This window comes from Echinops telfairi, unplaced genomic scaffold (assembly GCF_000313985.2).
Source record: "Echinops telfairi isolate 266 unplaced genomic scaffold, ASM31398v2 ScPeMD7_7468;HRSCAF=8506_0, whole genome shotgun sequence".
NCBI classification, from domain to species: domain Eukaryota; kingdom Metazoa; phylum Chordata; class Mammalia; order Afrosoricida; family Tenrecidae; genus Echinops; species Echinops telfairi.
In genome coordinates this window covers 67,972,418-67,996,126 of record NW_022111369.1, presented here as the reverse complement: position 1 = coordinate 67,996,126, position 23,709 = coordinate 67,972,418, and the positions used below count along the sequence as shown (strand labels likewise).

The following is a 23,709-nucleotide window of genomic DNA, read 5'->3' as shown; positions in this document are numbered from 1 at the left end:
CAAACCTCCTTGCCTTGTTATTGTTAGGTGCCCTGAGGGGGTTCTGGCTCACATGTTCTTGATGTACATAGAACCAAACAGTGCCCGGCCCTGCTCACGCTCACAACTGTTCTTATGATTGTTCTCTTTGCCTTAAGAGAGCCTTAGTCTAGCTGCTGGGGCAATCTGTCCAATAGCTGCCCCCAAAGTTGCTCCCTCTGCATCTCTGGGCCTTGCACATCCTGGGAAAAGAGCCTCACTGTGCACGGTGCCTTTGCACATATGAGTGCACAGGAAGACTGCGAGCTTTGACAGGGGCCTAGGAAAATAGGAAACAAGGTGGTGTCCTGAGCTCTGCATTGGGCTCCTAATCACAAAGTCAGCAGTTCAAACCCACCAGCCACTCCTCTGGAAAAAGATGAGATTTTTGATTGCCATTAAGAGTTTTAGTCTCAGCACCCCATGAAGAAGTTCTATTCTGCCCTAAAAGTTGCTTTGGGACAATGGAGAGTCAACTCAGGGCAGTGGTTAGGGGGTGGGTGGGATCGTGGCAAAGACTCCTGGTTCCTCACCATGTTCTCAGGGTTAATACAGTTTCGGGATCTTCAAAAGTGCCACCAGGGGTGGGCCTGACACTAACATACACCTTGGGGCTCCTCAAGATGAAGGCCCACCTAGAGGCGCCCCAGGCAACATTAGAAGGGGACTTGTGAATGGTGAGGCGAGGGAGCCACAAATGGAAGAAAGAGCTCAGAGCGGAGTGCGCTCAGAGCCAATGGCTGAGGCCTGACGTCTGCTACATCAGCCGACAGAATGACTGACAGTGGCCTCCTCGCACTGGAAAGATGCTAGCTGGGGACTTCATTCATGCACATGTTACTTTCACTTCCGACTGTCTTTGCAGGGCATTCCTATTTACATCTATGTAAAATGCACGGATTTTATAAGTTCCAATGAAGCAGAATTTTAAATGAAGCTTTTAAAAGATTTAAATCTGAAGTTAAAAATACAATACCTTACCATCAAAAACTGATTGTACATTCCTATTTACATCTATGTAAAATGCAATTCAGTCACTTTTGTACATTATTTTCTACCATATTTCTGAAACTTTTTTAATGCTAAAAAGAGAGCCTTCTAGAAAATTCCCTTGTTTGATTTATTTTTTCTCCTTGTATAACCACAAATGCCTTTTGGTATGAAGAATTGACTGTTTTCTGGTTAAGATTTAGCCTACGGAAGGATTTACATACAATATTTAAAATCCAAGCCCTTAAAATTCTGAGAGTAGTAATCAGACTCAGACTCACTGCCATCACATCAATTGCAACTCATGTTGACCCAATAGGACAGGGTAAAAAATTGCCCCTGAGGGCAGTTCCTAGACTGTGGCTCTTTACAGGAGTAGAAAGCCTCGTCTTGCTCCTGCAGAGTGCTGGTGGTTTCAAACTACTGACCTTTCGGTTAGCAACCCAATGAGGTTAGTAGCCCATCATGTAACCCTTTACATCACCAGGGCTCCTGAGAGAAATAATAATAAGCATCTATTAATAGAAATACAAATGAGTCACTTCAGTTGTGATGGACATGGCTAAGCAGGCCTGCTCTTTCAGAGTCAGTGGTCCTAATGACAGAAAATTATTGCAGTAATTGGCATTTCATCAAGTTCAAGATTCCATGAAACTAGCTCTTGTGTGAATTTTGCCTGCAAACATTTGCCAAAATTATGTCTTCTCCTTAATCACTTCTGAAAAAGTAGTGCTATTAATAGCTATTAAGTTCATGCCAAATTACACATTTCCATCCTCTTTCCTTTTTTATTTTTAAAATGAGTTATTCAGAATAATCTATTTTCCAATGAGTACATTTGAAAAACAATTCAATCAGTTTTTGATGGCAAGATATTGTATTTTTAACTTCAGATTTAAATCTTTTAAAAGCTTCATTTAAAATTCTGCTTCATTGGAACTTACAAAATCCGTGCATGGATCTCAAGGACTGGTTCAAAAAGCTAATCTCAAAAGGTTATGAATTATATGACGGTCTTATGCCATTTATAGAATAATCTTGCAGTCCTGGAGAACAGGTCAGTGGTTGCCAGTGGGTGGTGTTCTGAGGGAACCCAAACTAGCGGTTACTCATGGTGAGCTCTTGCATGTCACAATAGAATCGAGCTTCATAGGGCTTTAGAGGCTAATTTTTCAGAAGTAAATCCAGCAGATCTTTTTCCTATTTGCCTCTGGATGGATTTGAACCTCCAAACTTAGTATTACCCATTAAGCATTTGCACCACTCAAGGACTTCAGCACTGTGGGGGAAGGGTACGACTATTAAGCTGAAATGTGAAGGGGTATGTGTGTGTGTGTGTGTGTATGGTGATGGAATATTTCTACATATTGATTATTGTGTTGGTTACTTGAATCTACACATGGGTGAAAACTTCCCAGAACCACTACACACCCAAAAAAAGAAGGAAAGAGAGAAACAAAGGAGAAAAAGTAGCACATATAAAAACTGACATTCAAATCAGATCTGTCCCTGAGTTAATAATATTGTACCCACTGGTTGTGACAATTGCTATGGTTATGTCAGGTATTCATCATTGTGTGAAAGCGCATGAGAGATACATGGGAAATCTCTATACTATTTTTATAATTATTATGAATCTTAAGACTTTTTAAAAAGTCTTAAAAAATTCAATGGCAGGAATTAATGAACTATCAGAAGTGCTTCTTTTTCTTTTAAATACCAGAATACACACGTCTTGAGTATTTGTATAAGACAGTGACACTAAATGCCCTAGGTTGGAGTAAAACTTGAAATAATCCATAGCTATTTTCCAGGAAATGTTTCCAAAGTATTATTGCCTTTTGGTGTTAATTTCTCGCTTTTCCCCATTAGCTTAGTTTCTGCCCATCTCTTTTGTTCCTTTATCATATGGATGCAAAATTTCTGCCTCCCTCTTCCTTCCCACTATCTTCTATCCCTTATGCTTGATATAATTTCATTATGATGCCCATAACATTATTATTACCCCCACAAAGATAATTTCTATTTAAAGTTACAATTATGCCCTGCTCTGTGTTTCAGCGCACTTGTGGAGAGAGTGTGTGGTCCGGCAGAAATCTTGACCAGTCAGGCTAGAAGCAGTCATCTTAGTGTTGAATCTAAAAGCAGTCGTCTCAGTGTTGAATCCTCTGCAATTTTCCTCTGCATGGAAAGCACGTTGTTGCTGTTCGGGGTCTTTGACTCAGTCTGACTCATAGCAACCCTGCTGAGCAACTGGACTCCCTTAGAGTCACGTGTAGCAGGTTTAAGGAACTGAAGCGCTCCCTTGGACTTAACGCTGAAAGACCCTTGTGCGAGAAGCACAGACGCCTGCTCTTACAGCTTATGCAGTTGGCGGTTGTTGCACTTTGGTTTGGATCGCAAGCTACTCAATGAATGGTGGCTGGGCTCTAGCACATATTTGCTATTTGTGTACTCCCTTTGCTTTTTTATAACACGTCTTATTTTAACACGCACGGTCCTATCTTTGTGAATGAGCATTGTTGAAAGTTTTGCCATCTCTCCCACCCTCATCGTTTGAATAAGTCGTGTTAGTCACTTGAGTTTTGATCTGTTCAGGTCAACAATCCATGTATTTTGGTTTAAAAATCTGTCCTGTACATGTGTACTTTCCTTTTCCAAACAGTATTTGAAATTCTATAATACTGTTTGAATTAAGGATAATATCAATAATACCATATGCCCCATGAGGATGATTTATAATGCTCCCCAAGGTAAGGATAGTGATGTCTCCAAAGTGGACCAGGGACATATATAAACCATAGATGCATAAATGGATTTTGAGCTCCCACTTAATTAAAGCCATTAGTTCTTATGACATGGCCCTATTACCTCATGCCTTCATAAAGACATTACTGGATGATACAGCAAAATGTGGTGAAGAAATCAAATGGTGTCTGGCTATCAAAAAAGAATAGCATCTGGAGTCTTTTTTTTTAAATAATCATTTTATTAGGGGCTCATACAAGTCATCACAACCTGTACATACATCATTTGTGTCCAGCACATTAGTGCATATGTTGACTTCATCATTCTCACAACACCCGCTTTCCACTTGAGCCCTTGGTGTCAGCTCATTTCCCCCTCCCTCCCCCAATCCCCCTCCCCCTGAACACTTGATAATTTATAAATTATTATTTATCATATCTTACCCCATCCAACGTCTCCCTCACCCACTTCTCCGCTGTCCGTCCCCCAGGGAGGAAGCCATATGTAGACCTTGTCATCTGTTCCCCCTTTCTCCCTCACCTTCCCTCCACCCTCCTGCTATCGCCACTCTCTCCGCTGGTCCTGGGGGGTTCATCTGTACTGGATTCACTGTATTTCCAGTTCCTATCTGTGCCAGTGTACATCCTCCGGTCCAGCCAGATATGTAAGGTAGAATTGGGATCATGGTAGTGGGGGGGAGGAAGCATTTAAGAACGAGAGGAAAATTGCATATTTCATCGTTACTACACTGCACTCTGATTTGCTCCTCTACTCCCCGCAGCCATTCTGCAAGGGGATGTCCAATTTCCCTCGGATGGGCCCTGTGTCCCCACTCTGCACTGCCCCTCATTCACAATGTTATGATTTTTTGTTGTTGGTCTTTGATGCCTGATACCTGATCCCTTCGCTGCCTTGTCATCTTACAGGCTAGTGTGCTTCTTCCATGTGGGCTTTGTTGTTTCTCAGTTAGATGGTCCCTTGTTTATCTTCCAGCATGTGGGTCCCCAGGTTCTGTGTAATTTGACAGCTTGGCACCATCAGCTTTCTTCATCGCATTTGCTTATGTACCCACTTTGTCTTCAGCATTCGTGTCGGGGTAGGCTGGTGTGTTTCTTCCTTGTGGGTTTTGTTGTTTCTTATCTCGATGGCTGCCTGTTTGTCTTCAAGGCTTTAAGACCCAGAAGCTGTATCATTTGATAGCTGGGCACAATCTGCTTTCTTCACCATTTTTGCTATTGCACCCCCTTTGTCCTCAGCGATCGAGTAGGGGTAAGCTGGTGTGCTTCTTCCATGTGGGTTTTGCTGTCTCTCAGTTAGATGGTACTTGTTTATCTTCAGGTCTTTAAGGCTTCAGGTGCTATATCTTTTGGTAGCTGGGCACCATCAGCTTTCTTCACAGCATCTGGAGTCTTCAAGGTTTGTCTTAAAATAAGCCACCATCTAAGTAAGGTGACAGCTAAGTCTACATGAAGAAGCACATAAGTCTATATGACTCAAGTATTGTAAACAACACAATCCAAGATCAGAGGAGGGAATGGTATCAGAAAGTAAATTCTGTGCATCAGTTTGAAGAAGGTTATGGTTGATAAAGAAAGCCCCAAATCCATTTGCATTGTTCCTACTTGGACTAAGCCTACAGTGTATCCCTGTGACCATGCCTGGGGATATGAATAGCCTATTAGACAAAATGCATTGGAAAGGGGACCAGTGTAGACGTAGTTAGGTTAGAACTTAATAACTCATCATTTATTCTTCCTTTTGAGTCATTTCAAATTTGTTCTAGTTTTTATTATTTCCTATTATCTTTCAACTAGGGTTTTCCAATGTCTTGTTTTGTTATTTTTTCTTTTTTGTATGTTTTTCTTTATTTGAAATCCAGGCTAGGGAAATCTATCGAGATAGTATCTGGATTAACAATTTCTTGGGCTTATGGTAAGGGAAGTTGGTGAGAAATGGGGAGCTAATAATAAGTACAAAAAAGAAGAAAATGTTCTAAAATTGACTGTGGTGATGATTGCACAATCATTTTTAATATGTTTAAATTACTGAACCGCATGATATGTGAATCCTGTCACTAAGACTGTTATAATTAAACAAATAAAAACACAATAAATGAATGAAGGCATCACCAGGGGGCTCCAAAGCCCTCAGAAGTCCCACTTTTAAAGTATTCATGAGAAAGCACCTGGCAAGGGACTGGAATACATTTTTAAAAATTAAGTTTTGATTTTGACTAAAATGTTGGCAATTATAAGCTTGAGGTTCTAAGAACTATAAGATATGTATTAGGAGAATTAAAACTGCTAATTTCCCCATTTTAGCTAAGCCCCCCCAGGAACCACAGGGTTTAAAGTAGATTTTACCCAGATTGTTTTTGGGGTGTTGATACTTACTTTGGTCTTTAGGTTAGAATGTGACCAAAAATTAAGACCCTTCCCACTGCCATGGACTCAAGTGTGACTCATAGCAAGCCTATAAATCAGAATGGAACTGGTTTCTGAGGCTATAGATCTGTACAGAGGTAGATTGACACATCTTCTCCCATGGAGCGTATGGTGGGTTTGAATTGTCAACCTTTCAGTTACCAGCCAAGTGTCTAACCACTGTGCCACTCAGGCTCCTTAGTTTGTCATTGATTTTTATACTACCCTTAGAAAGGATGCAAAATGAAGGTGTTAATGATATATCTATTCGAGAATATTCAAGAATGATCTTATCTTACTCCATTATTTAAATAAACTTTGGAGAATCTTGGAAAGGGCTTGAGAATTGTAGTTAGGGTCACCTTAAACTTTCCTACAAAGCCTTTGGAAGTTTGGGGGTTAAGAGAAGGGTAGAATAAGGATTGCTGGCTTTGTGGGGGAATCTTTGCAATGGACACCATTTTCTTTGATTAAAGATAACACTAGAAATTATTATACAAATGGACTCTGCTATCTACTGGTATGTAATGCAGTTTGGGGTTGTGGGGCAGTGGATGAATCATGAAATGAACTTTTATGGAACATTAAGCATTCATCAGGCCCTTCTAAAATCACGGAGTGTTTACATGTCCTTTCCGTCTTTCATGCCTTCCAATTTGATTTTGAAATAAAGAAAATTGCCCTGGTTCTAGTGAGCTTTAGAAAAGCAAGTTTAAAAAGAAAATCTCTGGATTGTACAATCTGTTAATTTATGACTACAGTATGTGATAACACCATTCTTTCTTCAGTGCCCTCTAGACCTTTAAAGGATATTTTAAACTATCCTAAATATCCCAAATGATGATTTGGACATCTTAGAATGTAGACGGCTATGTCTTTTGTGCCAAAACAGTGTCTGAAAAAGTGCTCAATCATTTTGTTTAGTTGTTTTGAGCTGGGGTGTTGGGGGAAAAACACTCTTCAGTCAGATGAACTGTAGTTAGAATGCTAGCTTCGTGTGCTACCATTGTATGGCCTGGGGCAGGTACCTCCCTTCTCTGAAATTCAGTTTTCTGGTGTGTGAGGTGCTTTAAGACTAATGAAGGTGCACAGACACCTAGCACAGGTGTTAGGATTACTGGGTGTCTAGTTCTTCCCTCATGAACTCAAATCCATTCCATCCCTTTTCTATAGAAATGTTTGTACTGACATTAGTCTAATGAACTGATAAACCATGTGGTCATCAGTCTCGATGACCCCAAGGCCAGAAGAACTAGACGGTACCCAGCTACCACTACCAGCTACTCTGAAAGGGATCACATTCAAAGATCCAGAATAAAGTAGAAGAAAAACATGGAACAAAACTCAAAATCATAAAAAAAGACCACATTACTGGTCAGATAGAGACTGTTAGAACCCCCAAGACTATGGCCCTAGGTCTGGAAATGAACTCACTCCAGTGCAAAGTTTTAAGCCAAAAAATAGGCATACCTTTTAGGATTATTGTGCCCCTTAGAAGCTTAAAATGCACATCTTAGAATCATCTACCATTTGAGATCAAAAGGGCAGCTTTTATGCAAAGACAAAGTCCAGAGGGATTAGGAGGGATGGGGAAATGGAAGCAAGAAACATGGAGAAGAAATAGGATATTTGATGTTACATTGTGGGGTTGCATTGAAACACAGTGCCAAGTGTGTATGAATTGTTGAATGGAAAACTGACTTGCTCTATAAACCTTCACCCAATTCACAATGAAAAGATTTGGGTTGGTTTTTGTTGTTGTTGTTGTTTCATTTTTAAACAGAGCGTTTCTCCTTTTCAGAAAAGAATTGATTTTTAAAAATATTTTGAAAAGGAGAATATCATGATTTCTGAAGAAGTCCATAGGAGCACAATTCCTCCCAGGATTTCTTCGTTTTGCTGTTGATGTTCAACACTGCTAAGTCTGCTCGGAGTCCTGGTGAAAGACACTACATACGACAGAGTGAAAATGTTCTCAGTCCTACACCATCTTGATATGTTTGCACCTGTGGTGGCAGCTATGCGTCAATCCATTTTATTTACAGTTTCCCCCATTTTCACAGGCTTTTTATCAAATGCCAGGGTAAGAAAGCGTAACTACTAGGGTGTCCGTTAACATACGAAGGGCTTATCCTAAACAAAACATGTTAAAGTGTGTCTCTGTGATTGGTGGATGGCTGTAGACAGTTCTCTCATAATACACTTGTCTTAATCTAGTCGGGATGACTTCAAATGATAATTAAAAAAAGATACAATTTGTGCCATGGAAAAGAACTATTTTAGTACAGGGCTGACATCACAGTTTTAACAAAACTCAAGAGGACATCGAAGCTTTGTGATATGTTTAAGGAATGCTGCCCACAGAAAATGACAGTTTTCAGATGCATCAAGTGGCATCAGGATGGCTGATTAGACTGCAGAGACCAATTCAAGGAAGAGAGACCAGTGCGGCATGCTATGATAACTCTTTTTGGTTAATTCCAAATGGATAATCTTGAAAGATTTTCTCAAAGGACATAGGATGATCATGGGGGCTTAATAGGAAGAAGTTTTAAGACAACTGAAAACTGCACTGATGAAAAAAAGGGTAGGGAAGTTGCACTAAGACATGATTTTCCACACGAAGAATGCACCAGCTCATTAATTAATAGTAGCTAGAGCTGTGCTAGGAGAATTTCAGTGGCTTCCCACTTCTGGTATTTTTGTTTAATATATGTTTCCATTATTTTGTAGCAATATTTTATCCTGTATCTCCTTTTTCAGTGACTTCTCTTTCCCAATGATGTGTCCAAAGTAAACCAGGATAAAAAAAGAGCAAATTTTAATTTATTTATTTTGTAGTATATTTATATTATGGTGCTAATGAAGAATATTGAAAGCACCATGGACCCAGAAGAATAAGCAAATGTTTCTTGGAAGAAATAGAACCGGAATGCTCTTTAGAAGCAAGGATGGAGAGAGTGTATCTTATCAGGACACTTTGGCTATCTTATCAGGAAAGACCAGGTCCTGGAGAAGGGGGTCAGTTAAAACGCGGAAGACCCAAATCAGATGGATTAACACAGTGTTTGTAACAACGGACTCCCGTATACAACCACTGTGAGGCTATGGTAGGCTCAGGCAGTGTTTCATTGTGTTGTGCACAGGGTACCTATGAGCTGGACGCAACCCGACAGCACCTGCCAGCCACAGCCGGCCTGTCAGTTTGTCGCAGTGTGGTGTTTGCATGTTGCTGTGATGCTGGAACTGATGTCATGGGTATTTCAAACACCAGAAGGGTTACCCAAGGTAAACAGGGATCCGCAGAGCTTCCAGACTGAGAATAGACTGCGGTCCAATTCAGAGTCATTAGCCACTGAAACCCTCATGGAGAACAGCAGACTATTGGTAGACACCGATAACCTCAGTGCCAGAAGGTAAATCCCTCTGTCGGAAGGCACCCAGAAGATGGCAGGAAGAGCTGTCCCACGCACGTAGAGCAGACCATGATGATGTGGATGGAGTTTTGGGGGTTTTCCTGTGCTGATGTGGCACAACTCAACATGAGACAAAAGGCTGTAAATAGCTATTCATAACTGGAACTTGGAATGCATGAAGTATAAATTTAAGAAAATGGGAGGTTTTCAGAAATGAAATGGACTGCATAAATATCAACATCGTAGGCATTAATGAGCTGAAACTGATTGTATTGGCCATTTTGAATCAGGTTACTAACTGGGAATGACAAATCCAAGAAAAATGGTGTCACATTCATCACCAAAAACAACATTTTAAGATTTATCTTGATGCACGATCCTGTCTGGGATAGGATAACATTTGCATGAATACAAAGAAATCTAACCTATGTTATTCAAATTTTATGCACATTATTTCCATTTATGCACAAACCACTAAAGCCAGTTATGCAGAAATTGAAATGATTTTCCAACATCTTCAGTCTGAAATTGATCAAGCATGCAATCAAGATGGATTGATAAGAATCAGGCATTTGAATGCAAAAGTTGGAAACAAAGAGGAAGGAACAGTAGTTGGAAAATATGACCTTGGTGTTGAAATGAAGCTGGAGATCGCATGATAGAATTTTGCAAGACCAATGACTTTTTTATTGGAAATACCTTTTTTTTCAGCAACACAAAAGAAGGCTTTTCCAAATGGAATAAACGGAAATCAAATTGACTACATCTGTGAGAAGACATGAAAGAGAAGTTCAATATCAACACCCAAACGCTGTTGGCCAGGGGTCAACAGTGGAACAGACCATCATGGGCTCATATATAAGATGAAGTTGAAGGAACTTAAAACAAGTCCACTGGAGGCAAAAAATGACCTTTCATATATACAGTGAACCCTCGCCACTTCGCGCTTCGACTTCCGCGGCTTCACTCTATCGCGGTTCTTGTGTAACAGCGCATGCTCGGTCATTACTGCCACTGATTGGCTCATACTGTACACGCTTGATGCCATAAATAATATAATAAATAATAAATGATCATTGTAACGTCCAAAATGTTTTACTGTATTTTCCCTTTTTCGTTTAATAAATTGGGTAATACGAGTGTAATGGTGACTAAAGGGTGTTTTTTCATGTCCTCTATGCTCTAACTACGAAAATATTTGATTTACAAATAAGGAATCCTACTTCGCGGAATTTCATTTATCACGGTAGGGTCTAGAACCAATCAACCGCGATAAACGAGGGTTCACTGTATCAGGCACAGATCTGATTCACGGAACACATTGAACACAGACCTGATGAGCTGCGGGAGGCCATCAAGAGCATCCTCCCTGAAGAAAGCTAAAGGTCATTAAAATGACAGGAAAGAAGAACAGATCAGCATGGATGTCCGAAGAGACTCTGAAACTTGCTCTTCATGGTAGAGTGGCTAAAGCAACTGGAAGAAATGATGGCGTCACAGAACTGAACACAAAATTTCAAAGGGCAGCTTGAAACGACAAAGTAAAAATATTATACTGAAATGCGCAAAGACCCAGAGTTAGAAAACCTAAAGGAAGGGCATGTTCAGCATCCATCCATTAAGCAGAAAGAATTGAAGAAAAATTCAAGCCTCAGGTTGCAAGATTAAACGATTCTATGAGCTCAGAAGCAACAAAGCCCACATGGTAGAAACATACCAGCCTGTGTGATCACGAGGTGTTGATGGGATCAAGTATCAGGCATCAAAGAACAAAAAATCATATCATTTGAATGAGGGGGAGTGTGGAGTGGGGACCCAAAGCCCACATGTAGGCAATTGGACATCCCCTTACAGAAGGGTGGCGGGGAGAAGACAGGCCAGTCAGGGTGCAGTGTAGCAACGATGAAACATACAACTTTCGTCTAGTTACTAAATGTTTCCTCTGCCACCATTACCATGATCCCAATTCTCCCTTACAAATCTGACTAGATCAGAGGATGTACACTAGTACAGATAGGAACTGGAAACACAGGGAATCCAGTATAGATGATCCCTTCAGGACCAGTGGTGAGAGTGGCGATACTGGGAGGAAGGAGGGAGGGTGGGGTGGAAAGGTGGAAATGATTACAGGGATCTACATATAACCTCCTCCCTGGGGGATGGACAGCAGAAAAGTGGGTGAAGGGAGACATCAGACAGCATAAGATATGACAAAATAATTTATAAATTATCAAGGGTTCATGAGGGAGGGGGAATGGGGAGCGGGGAGGGAATGAGGAGCTGATGCCAGGGGCTTAACTGGGGAGCAAAGGTTTTGAGAATGATGAAGGCAACAAATGTACAAATGTGCTTTACACAATTGATGCCTGTATGGATTGTGATGAGAGTTATATAAGCCCCCAATAAAATGATTTTTAAAAGATAATAAAAGATTCTATGGGCTTGGATTTATGGCAGGCCTGGCCCCATGGGCATCTCATAATGTCCCATGCCAGAGCAGACCATAGCATGGAACCACTGCCTCACCTCCTAGCCCATAGGCTTCTAGCATTGAAGCAGGTTGTACAATGGGGTGGAGGTTGTGGGGGGGATTCTATGGGCACAATTGAACGATATGGAAGCATTCAAAGAAGATGGAAGGAATACAGAGAGCCACTATATAAAAAAGGACTAGTTGACATTCAACCATTTGAAGAGATAGCATGTGATCTGAAACCATGGTACTGAAAGAAGTCCAAATTGCATTGAAGGAATTAGTTGAAAACAAGACTCCAGGGATTGGCAGAATATTTCACCATGCTTATGAAGCACTGGAAGCAATCGCTAATCCATGACAAGAAGTTAGAGAGACAGCTACCTGGCCAATTCAGCCCACAGAAAGGGGACCCCACAGAATGTGGACATTATCAAACAATGTAATTAACATCATATGCAAATGATATTTTGCCAAAGATCTTTCAACAATGGTTTCAGCCATATATTGACAGGGAGTCGCCAGAAACTCAAGTTGGATTCAGAAAAGGACATGAAATATCATTGCTGACATCAATTGGATCATTGCTCAAAGCAGATTTATCAGAACAATGTGTTTCACTGACTGTGCAAAAACATTCAACAGTGTGCATACTAACCAACTACAGATAGCCTTGAGTAGAATGGGGATTCTCAAACCTTTCATTGTGCTCATGTGGAAGCTGCACATGAAGCAAGAGGCAGTTGTGTGAACATAACAAGAAATACTGCATGGTAAAATCAGAAAAGTTGTGTGTCAGAGCTGTATCCTCTCACCATACTTCATTCAATCTGTGTGCGGAGAAAACCATCCGAGAATGTGACCCAGCATTGGAGGAAGCCTGATAGACAACCTGCCATAGGGTTATGGCACAACCTTGCCTCCTGGAAATGAGCTGTTGCAGATCAAGGATTGCAACCTTCAATATGGATTGCGACTCAAGGTCTAGAAGGTCCAAATCCTTACAACTGGACCAACAGAGAACAACATAATAAATAGAGAAAAGGTTGAGGTAGTCAAAATTGTTATCTTGTTTGACTCCACAATCAATGCTCATGGAAGCAGGAGTCATGCAATCATATGACACGTGGCATTGGGACAGTCTGCTGCACAAGATCTTTCAAAAGTGCTGAAGAGCAAGTATGTCACTTTGAGAACTAAAGGGCACCTGACTCCAGCCATGATTCCCAAGTGCCTCATGTGCATGTGAAAGTTGGACAGTAAATAAGGAAGACCGAAGAAGAGGCAATGCATTTGAATTATTTTGGCAAAAAATATTGAAAGTATCATGGAGTGCCAAAAAAAAAAAATCCCAAATACACCTGTCTTAGGAAAAGTACAGCCATAAGGCTCCTTAGAATTGAGGATAAGACTTCCTCTCATGTACACTGGTACAGATAGGAACTGGAAACATAGGGAATCCAGGACAGATGACTCCTTCAGGACCAGTGGTGAGAGTGGCGATACCGGGAGGGTGGAGGGAAGGTGGGATGGAAAGGGGGAACTGATCACAAGGATCTACATATAACCTCCTCCCTGGGGGACGGACAACAGAAAAGTGGGTGAAGGGAGATGTCGGACAGTGTAAAATATAACAAAATAATAATAATTTGTAAATTATCAAAGGGTTCATGAGGGAGGAGGAAGCAAGAAGGGAGGGGGTGAAATGAGGAGCTGATACCAAGGGCTCAAGTGGAAAGCAAATGTTTTGAGAATGATGATGGCAACAAATGTACAAATGTGCTTGACACAACGGATGGATGGATTGTAATAAGAGTTGTATGAGCCTCCAATAAAATGATAAAAAAAAGATCGATAGTCATGGAAAACCCTTTACAGGGCTGCTAAGGGTCAAAATCAACTTGATGGCCGTAAGGTTGGGTGTGTTGTTTAAGCAATAGGACAAACCAGGGAAACTGGCCCTTTCGATTTGGGAGAAATGTGTCACCCACCACTCATTATTCATGGATGTCTTATTCATAAGACCACATATTTGGTTAAAAAAAAAGTTCCCAGATGAAAACAACTTTAGCAGAGGTCCAACAAGATTGGTGGGGCACTTACTAATGTGTCACTTGGGGAAGAGGGATACTTTATATATTATTATAACTCCCGCGAATAATAAGAATCCACTGTACCTGGAAGCAAGGTCCAGCAGTGAGGAATGAGATGGCCACACTCCAGAGGCAGGAAGGAGGAGTGCAGTGAACTGAACTGTTTAAGGCAAGGCTCCGGTGCTTTGGGGGAAACTGGACAACATGAAAGATCAAACAGGAGTCAAGCAACCTGCCACGGAAAGATGTGTTTGGGACAGCATTTGGCATGTCTCCAGAGCCTCCTGCTGCTGACCGGCAGCTGTGGGGAAAGGGCAGGTCCTCAAGAAACCAGAACTCACTAAGGAGGCTGGGCCAGCGGTAAGAAGATTCTCACTACTCTCAAGGCCTCATTGCTTTGCACTCAGATGGAAAAGTCTGGGTGTCCGTGAGCGTCCACGTTCTCTCTGGAGGCCTGTCGTGGCGGGGTGGGGAAGTCATGGGAGGATGCCCTACAAAGAAGGAGCATCCCAGAGGACTCGAGTAGTGGGAGGAAGTCTCTGAAGCCCTTCCCTTAGGAAAACCGTGTGTTTGTTAGGTGTTGTTGGCCCCATGCTTGAACCCATTGTTGCAGCCACGGTGTCAATCCATCTCATTCAGGGCCTTTCTCTTTTTTGCTGCCCCTCTACTTTTCTCCAAGGACCATTCTCTCCTGACCACATGTCCAAATGATGTAAGACAAAATCTTGTCATGTTTGCCTCAGACTTGTTTGTCCTTTTGGCTGTTCATGGTATTTGCAATATTCTTTGCCAGCACAATTCAAATGCATTAGTTTTTCTCCAGTCTTCCTTATTCAGTGTCCAACCTTCACACGCATCTGAGGCAATGGTCAAATACTGTGACTTGTGTGGTAGTTACGTAATCTCCTATCAACTTGCAAAGGGGGGGAGTCTAGGCTGTTAATCAGGTTGCAGCTTGATCATCTCATTTTGAGGCTCTATGTTGATAAACAGCTCACTGGAGGCCAGAAGTGCTCTCTCTCTGCTTTGTCTTCCTGATGACAAGCCACAAGTAGCTATGCTGATTGCAGCCAGAATCCTGGAGCTGGAGGAGCCATGTGGAGACCCATGCTAGCATTGAGATGCTTTCACCACCACTGGATTCACAAGACTCTCATCCACTGGCCTGTGATTTTCCTGTATTTAAAATCATTGCATGGCTGCGTGAGTCTAAAGAGGAATTTATGGACTAGTATCGGCCTATGGGATAATATCAGACTTACGGACTTGATCTGGATTGGGATGGAATGTTTTCTTAATGTACAATTGCTCTTTGATATAAAGTTCTCTCTTACACATATATGAGTATCTCTGGATTTGTTTCTCTAGTCTACCCGGACGAACACAGCTTGGCTAAGAGTAACATGCTCTAAAGAGGTCTTGTGCAGTAGACTTACTTGATGCATTATGTCTCTTGCTCTCTTGACTTCTGTGTCCATGAACATCGATTGTGGATTCAAGCAAGATAAAATCCTTGAAAACGTCAGTCTTTTCTCCAAATATCATGTGCGCTATTGGTCTGGTTGTGAGGATTTTGATCTAAGGAAAGCCTCAGTCCCCTACAACCTAGGAAGATCCCTGGGGGGTGATTTTTCTCAGATGACACTAGAGCAGGTGGAAGTGGGATGTATGTAAGGAGTGGGTTCTACTGGACCATGAGTGGGGATTTACAGACTGGGAAGTGATGTACTTTTAATTTGATCATAAAACAAAAAAGTAGAAGAATCCGCTACTTTTAAAGAAACGGTTGATTGGAATATCTTCTCAATTCCGATAAATGTTTTCTTCTTTCATCAGGTCTCTCCCATTGTTCTCTTCATGGCCAAGAGAAAAGACAGACTTTCTGGCTCTCTGATCCCTATGTTGATACTACAGCCACTGGCTCTATCTTTTCCTTTGGGGTTCTCTTTCATCAAATGTTTGAGTAAAAAGTATTCAATTAATATTAGAAGGAAATGTAGTTCTCTTCCTCTTTCAGAAGCCTCTCTGCCAGTCACACCATATGAAAATCTCCTCATCCATGAACTTGCTTTGAATCCTCCGTCCATTTGTGCTTCATCCAGCCTTTGATTCCCATAGCACCTTGCTGATGATGGCCCTCACCCTTGGCATTATCCCTTTTAATCAACAAAGGAGTTGATTAAAAGAAAAAAGAAATACATGAAAGGAAAATAAATATGGGACTGTATGATGACACCCATGTTACTACACATAATATGAGAGACATTTCCTGCTCAGTTCTGAAAGTGAGTCCTGGAAGAACTGTGGCCCAGTCAACGCCAGGAAGCATTCAGAAATCAACTTAAGTCACCGCCTCATGTTTGTGTTAATAATTCAGCACCATGCCTGCCTGACTTCTCACTCTGTCACTCGCTTCTTGCTACTATCTGACTGTGGAAAGGACACACCAGTGTGTTCTCCATCGTACTAGAATTTCATCACAGGAAGTTCTAATATCTAATGCCATAGATGTCTGGGTAGCTCTTTTTGGAGATGTCACCATGTTTTAAGGGCTTCGTTGCAAAGATTGTAAGGGAGACAGGGGAGTCAGGTCATCCCTCAACTTTCCCATGTACTTTCTGTCTCAGCTTGTGTGTGTTTCAGACATAGTTGGTAAGTGGATCCCTTGCGGTGGTTCATCAAGCTACAGCTGCCTCTGGAAAAGAAACTTCATTTGAATGTTCTTGTCTCTCCATGGCCTAAACAACAACAAATAAGATAAGGAAATGATTGTCATTTTCCAAATGCTGTGAGAGCAACTGATGGCACCAACATCATCATTTATGGCTCCAGGGCAAACTATAAATGGAATATTATGACTGTACCAATGTGTGGAAATGTCAATTATTATTGTGGCAATATGAAATACTTCAGATTTCCCCAATCCACACCTAATTTCTATATTTGATGAAGTAATTACAGAGTCTGGCCTCCTCTGGGTCGTTTTTATTGAGAAAAATTTTAAAAATGTGTATTTATGTTGTACATTTAGTCTAATTTTAAATTTTACATCTTTCTGTACAAAGCAGGGAAGAAGAAAAACCTTAAATTGCAGTATAATTTTCTTGGTACTAGTACTCACTTTGAATAGCATTTTTATTATATCAGCAATTATCTCAGCTAATAACTAGTAATTTGATTTTTTTCTTCACAGCACTTATTTTTTCAAAAATGCTTAATTTTTGCTGGTCCAGTTTAAAAATTCAACTACATTTTAACCTCAGATTATGAGTTTAAATGCTGCTTCATGAATTAAAGTTTTACTCCCAGGAAATACCAAGACATGTTAATTTTCTGAGTCCTCCCCACGTCCCCCCGCATTACATAATGAAGTCAGTTACTATGAGCTGATCCTTGAACATGGAAAAGGGATATTGAGCCCTGCACATTGTCATTGCCAAGGCTAGGCTCTTTCTCAGGGGCAAGGTTGCACCTGGTCCGACTTGGGGCAGAAGGGCATTAAGAATAAGGTGTTCAGTGCTGATGGCGGCATGCCTGTTGGTAGGGTCTCCTGAGATCCAAGAGGCCAAAACCCATTGACATGGCTGATTACATTTCCTAATGATCCTGTAGGGCAACATAGAACCGTCTCATAAGATTTCCAAGACTGCAGATATTTATGAAAGCAGATTGTGCCATCTTTCTCTCATGGGACTGTCTGTGGGTTCAAACTGCCTACCTTCTGGTTAGCAGCCAAGCACTAACTACTGCATCGCCAGGCCTCCTTGATCCAAAGGACAGTAAGAGCCTAATCTTGCAGGTCTTTAGTTGATGGTCGGAATCAATAGTAGCAGCATAAAAGACAAAGAAAAAAAGAATCAACCCAGGAATCTGTAACCCGTGATGCCACCAGGCCTCCTTTGAGCAGCGTTGTCAACCTTCCTAATGCTGTGACCCTTTAATACAGTTCCTCATGTTGTGGTGAGCCCCCAACCATAAGATTACTTTCATTTCTACTTCATAACTGTAATTTTGCTACTGTTATGAATTGGGCAACCCCTGTGAAAGGGTTGTTTGACTCCCAAAGGGGTCGCGACCCACAGGTTGAGAACTGCTGCTTTAGAGGAATTGCCAAGTAGATCCAAAGAAATTTGCAAAAGATAACTTTCTTGCTTAGGGGAAACAGTTAGTAAATCCTTGGCCATGTTTTTCAAACTTTCTTAGCCATGACTCAAGCGAAGAACTATTTTTCATATCATGTTCTAATATATACCTAATTCAAGAAATGTATGGCTCATCCAAAGATGATGCTGACTGCTTTCAGTTCTCTTCTGTTCTATCTAGTTTAAAAGGTTAGTAGGACATTTTCTAAGCTAATTTCATGATTCACTAATTGGTAAGGAGAAAGATTAGGTTGTCTACTCCCACAGAGATTTAGTCTCAGAACCCACAGGTATGGTCTTACACTGTCTTACGGTAGCCATGAATCAGAATTGACTTGATGGCATTGAGTTTTGAACTTTAGCTAACTGGTAGAAGAAGAAGGGGTGGAAGAATGTGTGGGAAAGAATGAAGGATGTAGTGTTATTTCATGGATATTGAAAGTTCCTTTGAAAATTAGAAAAACAACAAAATAACCCAACTATTGTTGCTGTTAGGTGCCATCTGCTCCATTTCAACTCAGAGTGACCCTCTGTACAAGAGAACAAAACACTGACCTGTGCCTTCCTCACAATTGTTCTTTGTGTTTGAGCCCATCCATGCAGCCACTGTGTCAGTCCACCTTGTTGTAGTTCTTCCCCCTTTTGGCTGTCCCACTACTTACGATGTCCTTCTCCAGGGACAACATGTCCAAAGTACGTGAGATGAAGTCTCACCATCGTGTCTATCAGGAGCAGTTTGGCTGTACTTCTTCGAAGACAGATTTGTTTATTCATTTGGCAGTCCATGGTACTTTCAATATTCCCTCGCCCGTACCCTAGCTCAAAATAGACAAATTAGCAGGGAAGGTTATATTAATACAAATTACTTAAAGAAGTATCATATTAGCATGTGAATAGTTAAGGTTAGCCATTGGGTGAATCCTAGAAAAATAACATGAAAGTCAGGTTTTTATTTTTTTCAAACCATTTTATTAGGACTCAATCCAGACATCATACCATTCCATAGTTCAGTCATATCAAGCAGTACTTGCTGTACAATTGAGACCACAATTAGTCTGAAAACATTTTCTTCCTTTTTTTCCACTGTTTTTAAAAAAAATTTATTTTATTGGGGGCTCGTACAATTCTCATCACACTCCATACATACATCCATTGTGTCAAGCACATATGCACATTTGCTGCCCTCATCATTCTCAAAACATTTGCCTCCCACTCTAGCCCCTAATATCAGTTGCTCATTTTCCCCTCCCTCCCCACCCCTCCCTCCCTCATGAACCCTTCATAGTTCATTAATCATTATAGTTTTGTCATAAGTTACCCTGTCCGATGTTTCCCTCAGCCCTCTTCTCTGCTGTCCATCCCCCAGGGAGGTGGCTATACTTAGATTCTTGTAATTGGTTCCCCCTTTCTACCGCACATTCCCTTCACCCTCCAGGCGTCGCCCCTCTCACCACTGGTCCTGAAGGAGCCATCTATCCTGGATTCCCTGTGTTTCCAGTTGCTATCTGTATCAATGTACATCCTCCGATCCAGCCAGATTTGCAAGGTAGAATTCTTATGCTTCTTGCTATCAGCTCTCCATTACCGCCACCCTTCCCCCACCTCACTTGGAACCCTGATTCTAGTTATTGTCTCTGTAGAGTCAGCTATCCCGGGTTTGATATACCGAAAAACAGAAAAATATATAAGCGTCAAGAAGGCTCCTGACAATGACAAAATACAATAGAGATAAACTTCAATATGAAAAAGAAAGCCAGAAAATATTAAAACCAGATCAAGCACACGGTCTATCAAAAAGGAGATAAAATGATGAGGTTTTAACCACTCAAGTCAGGTTTATGATTTTAATCTACATAGTTGTCTCTAAAATACTCTCTGTCTGATAACCAGGTTATTTCCATCCCTCAATTATGGTCAGAGGGGAGTCACCGGATCTACGTGTAGATCCTGAAAAAGTATGTTGGGCTTTCGCTGTTATACATAGCTGTCTGCAAACCAGAACCTCACAATTTAAAATCTGATACTATTCTCTCCATCAGATTTGGATTATACAAATTACAATCCTTAGATCATGGCTGTTGGTGTACTTCTTCCATGTGGGTTTAGTTGATGTCTCACTTAGATAGCTGCTTGTCTGAAAAAAAGTCTTTAAGACCCCAGACACTATTCTTTCTGATAGCCAGGCACCATCTAATTTCTTCACCACACCTTGCTGTAGCATTCATATCTTCCATGTTTCCCTCATGAGGGCGAGTATCGAGTAAGAACATGTTGTGTAAACTAACCTTTCTTATATTGGGAATAGGATTAAGTGAAAGCCCAAAATCCATTTCTGAATCTATGTTTTCTATCTGTCTCTGGTTCACTTTAGAGATATCTTTGATATTTTATGGTAGAGAATTCTATCAATTATCTCCCTAGAACATAAGGACCTTTTGTTTATAGTGTCATTGATTTTGCCATGGTAATAATACTAAAAAATCATCGAAAAGGGGAGATTAGACAAGTGAAGGCTAACAACAAATAGGAATATATGTGTTATTGACTTGTATAGAATAAATCCTTATGTGATTGGACACTATTTACACAAACAATGGGAGTTGGTGGTCAGGCAAAACTTACAATAATATTCACTGACAATGTCATACATAGATCTGCCAGAATAATACAGATCTTAATACAGCAAGGAGGGCACTGAGGCAGTGAGTACACTACCTTTGATATAACTATCTTCTGCTTCTTCACACACCAAGAGCTTCAGTCTTAAGTCTTCGGTTTACAGGTATGTTTGAGTTAGAGCTTAGTTCACCTAGTGGGATTTCCACATCCTACCCCCTGGTATGGCCTTAGGAGTGTGTTATGCACCTTGAAGAGCCATACTTCAAAGTCCCAGGATTCCATAGACATGGCCTAGGTCCCCAGAGGGTGCAAAGAAACTCAAATCAATGTGGCCTCTTGAGAGCATAGTACCAAGCATACTTCCTCCCTGGGGTCCTTAAAAGGATAGTTTTCCCCAGCTAAGAAGTTGATCCTCCCTCTGTTTTGATCAGCAGACATACATGTGTCTTCTCCAAGACATATGCTCCCCTTCCCCCTCCATCAGCATCCTTCATGACTCGGGTTGGAATGGATGTCAGCCCAGGGAACCTTCTTCACACCTTTGCATGGCAGCCACTAAGCGGTCATTGAAAGTCAGGTTTCCAGTAACTTTGATAGAGAGTCTAGAGAGGTAAATCGCATAGGTAATCAAACAGCAGGCAAAGGACTCCAAACCGTTCTTCTGTGTTGGAGTAGAGAGTTTATGTAGTAGAGGATAGACAAATTCATTTAGGACAAAGGAGGCAAGCAAGTCTTTTATAACTTTAGATTTAGCCTTGTAGACATTAGCAAGAAACTGTTCTTACTTCCAGTAGTGACAGGGTGTAATTATTGAAGCTCATAACCAAGAGAGACTACAGTGCCCCGTGTGGCCTGGCTGTCCACAACCAACTGCCTCCTCACTGCCCTGCCAAGGCACTGTGGTCTTCCTCCAGTGTGATGGGGAGTCACTAGTATTCATCAGGCCTGAACTAAACCACAAAGATCAAAACCATCCTCAAAAACCTCTGGAAGTGGTAGGGCAAGCCAATAACCCTTGTTATATAGCCTCCTTCTGATCTCTGAAAACCTCCATAAGAATGTAAGCATCCAGTCCAGGCCCTTAAAAAACAAAATCAAACCCAGACCTTCCAAAGTAATCACAGAAGAGAAATTCCTGGTGTGGGTAGAAGTGGCTGGGATCTTCTGATGGTGCTGGTCAACCTGCTCCACCTCTTCTGCTAGGAAGATCCGAGCGTGGTTACATTCAGGAGTCTTGGTAGCAGGTTCTTTTACAAGGACCCCTTACCATCAAGCATGCTGAACCTCAGGACCTCAAGAATGCTTGCATCGCAGCTGGTGGAGGGTAAGTGTCCGACCTTCTCCTGTGCCTGCGCTACCACCACTACTGCCTGCGTCAGTCAACATTTCTGTGTCTTGACCACTCCCTCTTACTAGTTGGCCGGCCTCACATCTTCTCAGCCCCATCTGCCTAACACACTGATATTTGAGAACAAATTAACAGCACAATGAGAATATAAGATATTGTTGTTATTAGGACATGAACCCTAAATTATTTTCCCAGGCACCGATGTAGCCCAGAAGTTTAGTTATTTGGAATTAGATTAGTGCCGAGGCCCTGGAGGGTGAATCTCAAAGGCACGTCCTAGTACCTTTATTTCACTAAGTATTAACAAAAGTGAGACAATAAAAAATCTATTGTCTCACCGTTTTAGGAGAATTCATAGTTCTGCAGGGCCATGTTCCCTCCAAAGACTCTAGGGCAAGATCCTTCCTCACTACACTGAGCTTCGGGGAGCCCCAGGCACTACTTGACTTGCAGCTGCAACAAAGCTCAATCTGCCTTTGTCTTCCCTCTGTGGGCCCCTGCTATTTTAGAATAACGCCAATCACATGGGATCAGGACCCACCCTACTCCAGTATGATCTCATGCTGACTGATGAGCTGGAATCAACTGTGTGATAATTAGTTTAGCTTTCGGTTTCCTCAATGCCTCTAGTTAGTGCACACATAGAATACCTTAGTGGTGTATTGGGTTACACATTGGGCTACTAACCACAAAGTCAGTGGTTCAAAACCACTAGCTACTCCTCAGGAGAAAAATGAGGCGTTCTAGTCTTGTAAAGATGTAACGTCTTGGAAACCCACAGGGCCAATTCTATGCTGTCCTATAGGGTCTCTATGATGTGGAAGTGACTCAAGGAGAGTGCTTTTTTTGTTTTTGATTTTCGTTTTAGTTGCTTTGTAAGACTAAACACTAAAGGCCATCCTCTTTGTCCTCTCTTCAACCCCACCTCACCCCCCATTTATTATTTTTTACAGTGCTAAACAAAACAAAACTCACTGCCATCAAGTCAGTTCTGCCTGTTAACACACAGTAAATAGACAAAAATTACTTGAGAGGGTTTAAATACACAAAGTCCCATCAGGTCAGGGACTGCCTGTATTCTTGCTCCTTTTATCCCCAACCTAGATTGTAACCATCTCAATTAGCATGCTTTGTATGAATGAATGGCTTTCCCCCATGTGCTCGGAAGTCTGCTTCCTCCCTTGTCTTTCAGGAGTGGGACAACCGTTATCACTGATAACATAAACTCACACTTCCTTGTAGTCATCAGATCTGTAAGTACATGATCATCAACTTCTTCACAATTCTGGCTACCAATTTAATAGAAGTGATCAGCTCTAAAGCTAGGGGAGCAGGTGAAGCTGATCCAAATGATCAGTGATATTAGATGTGCATTAGTCGTATAGCTAATGAGTAATAATCTCAACTCCTTTTGGTAAGACTTCCACTTGTTAAGGATA

General features: G+C 41.3%; 1 non-coding gene across 1 annotated transcript; it reads left to right on the top strand.

Annotated features, from left to right (window-relative positions):
• Nucleotides 1-12,029: 12,029 nt before the first annotated feature.
• Nucleotides 12,030-12,165, top strand: LOC115873404. The gene has a single exon (XR_004048401.1). It is a non-coding gene; the product is annotated as a small nucleolar RNA SNORA42/SNORA80 family (small nucleolar RNA).
• The last annotated feature ends 11,544 nt before the right edge of the window (nucleotides 12,166-23,709 follow it).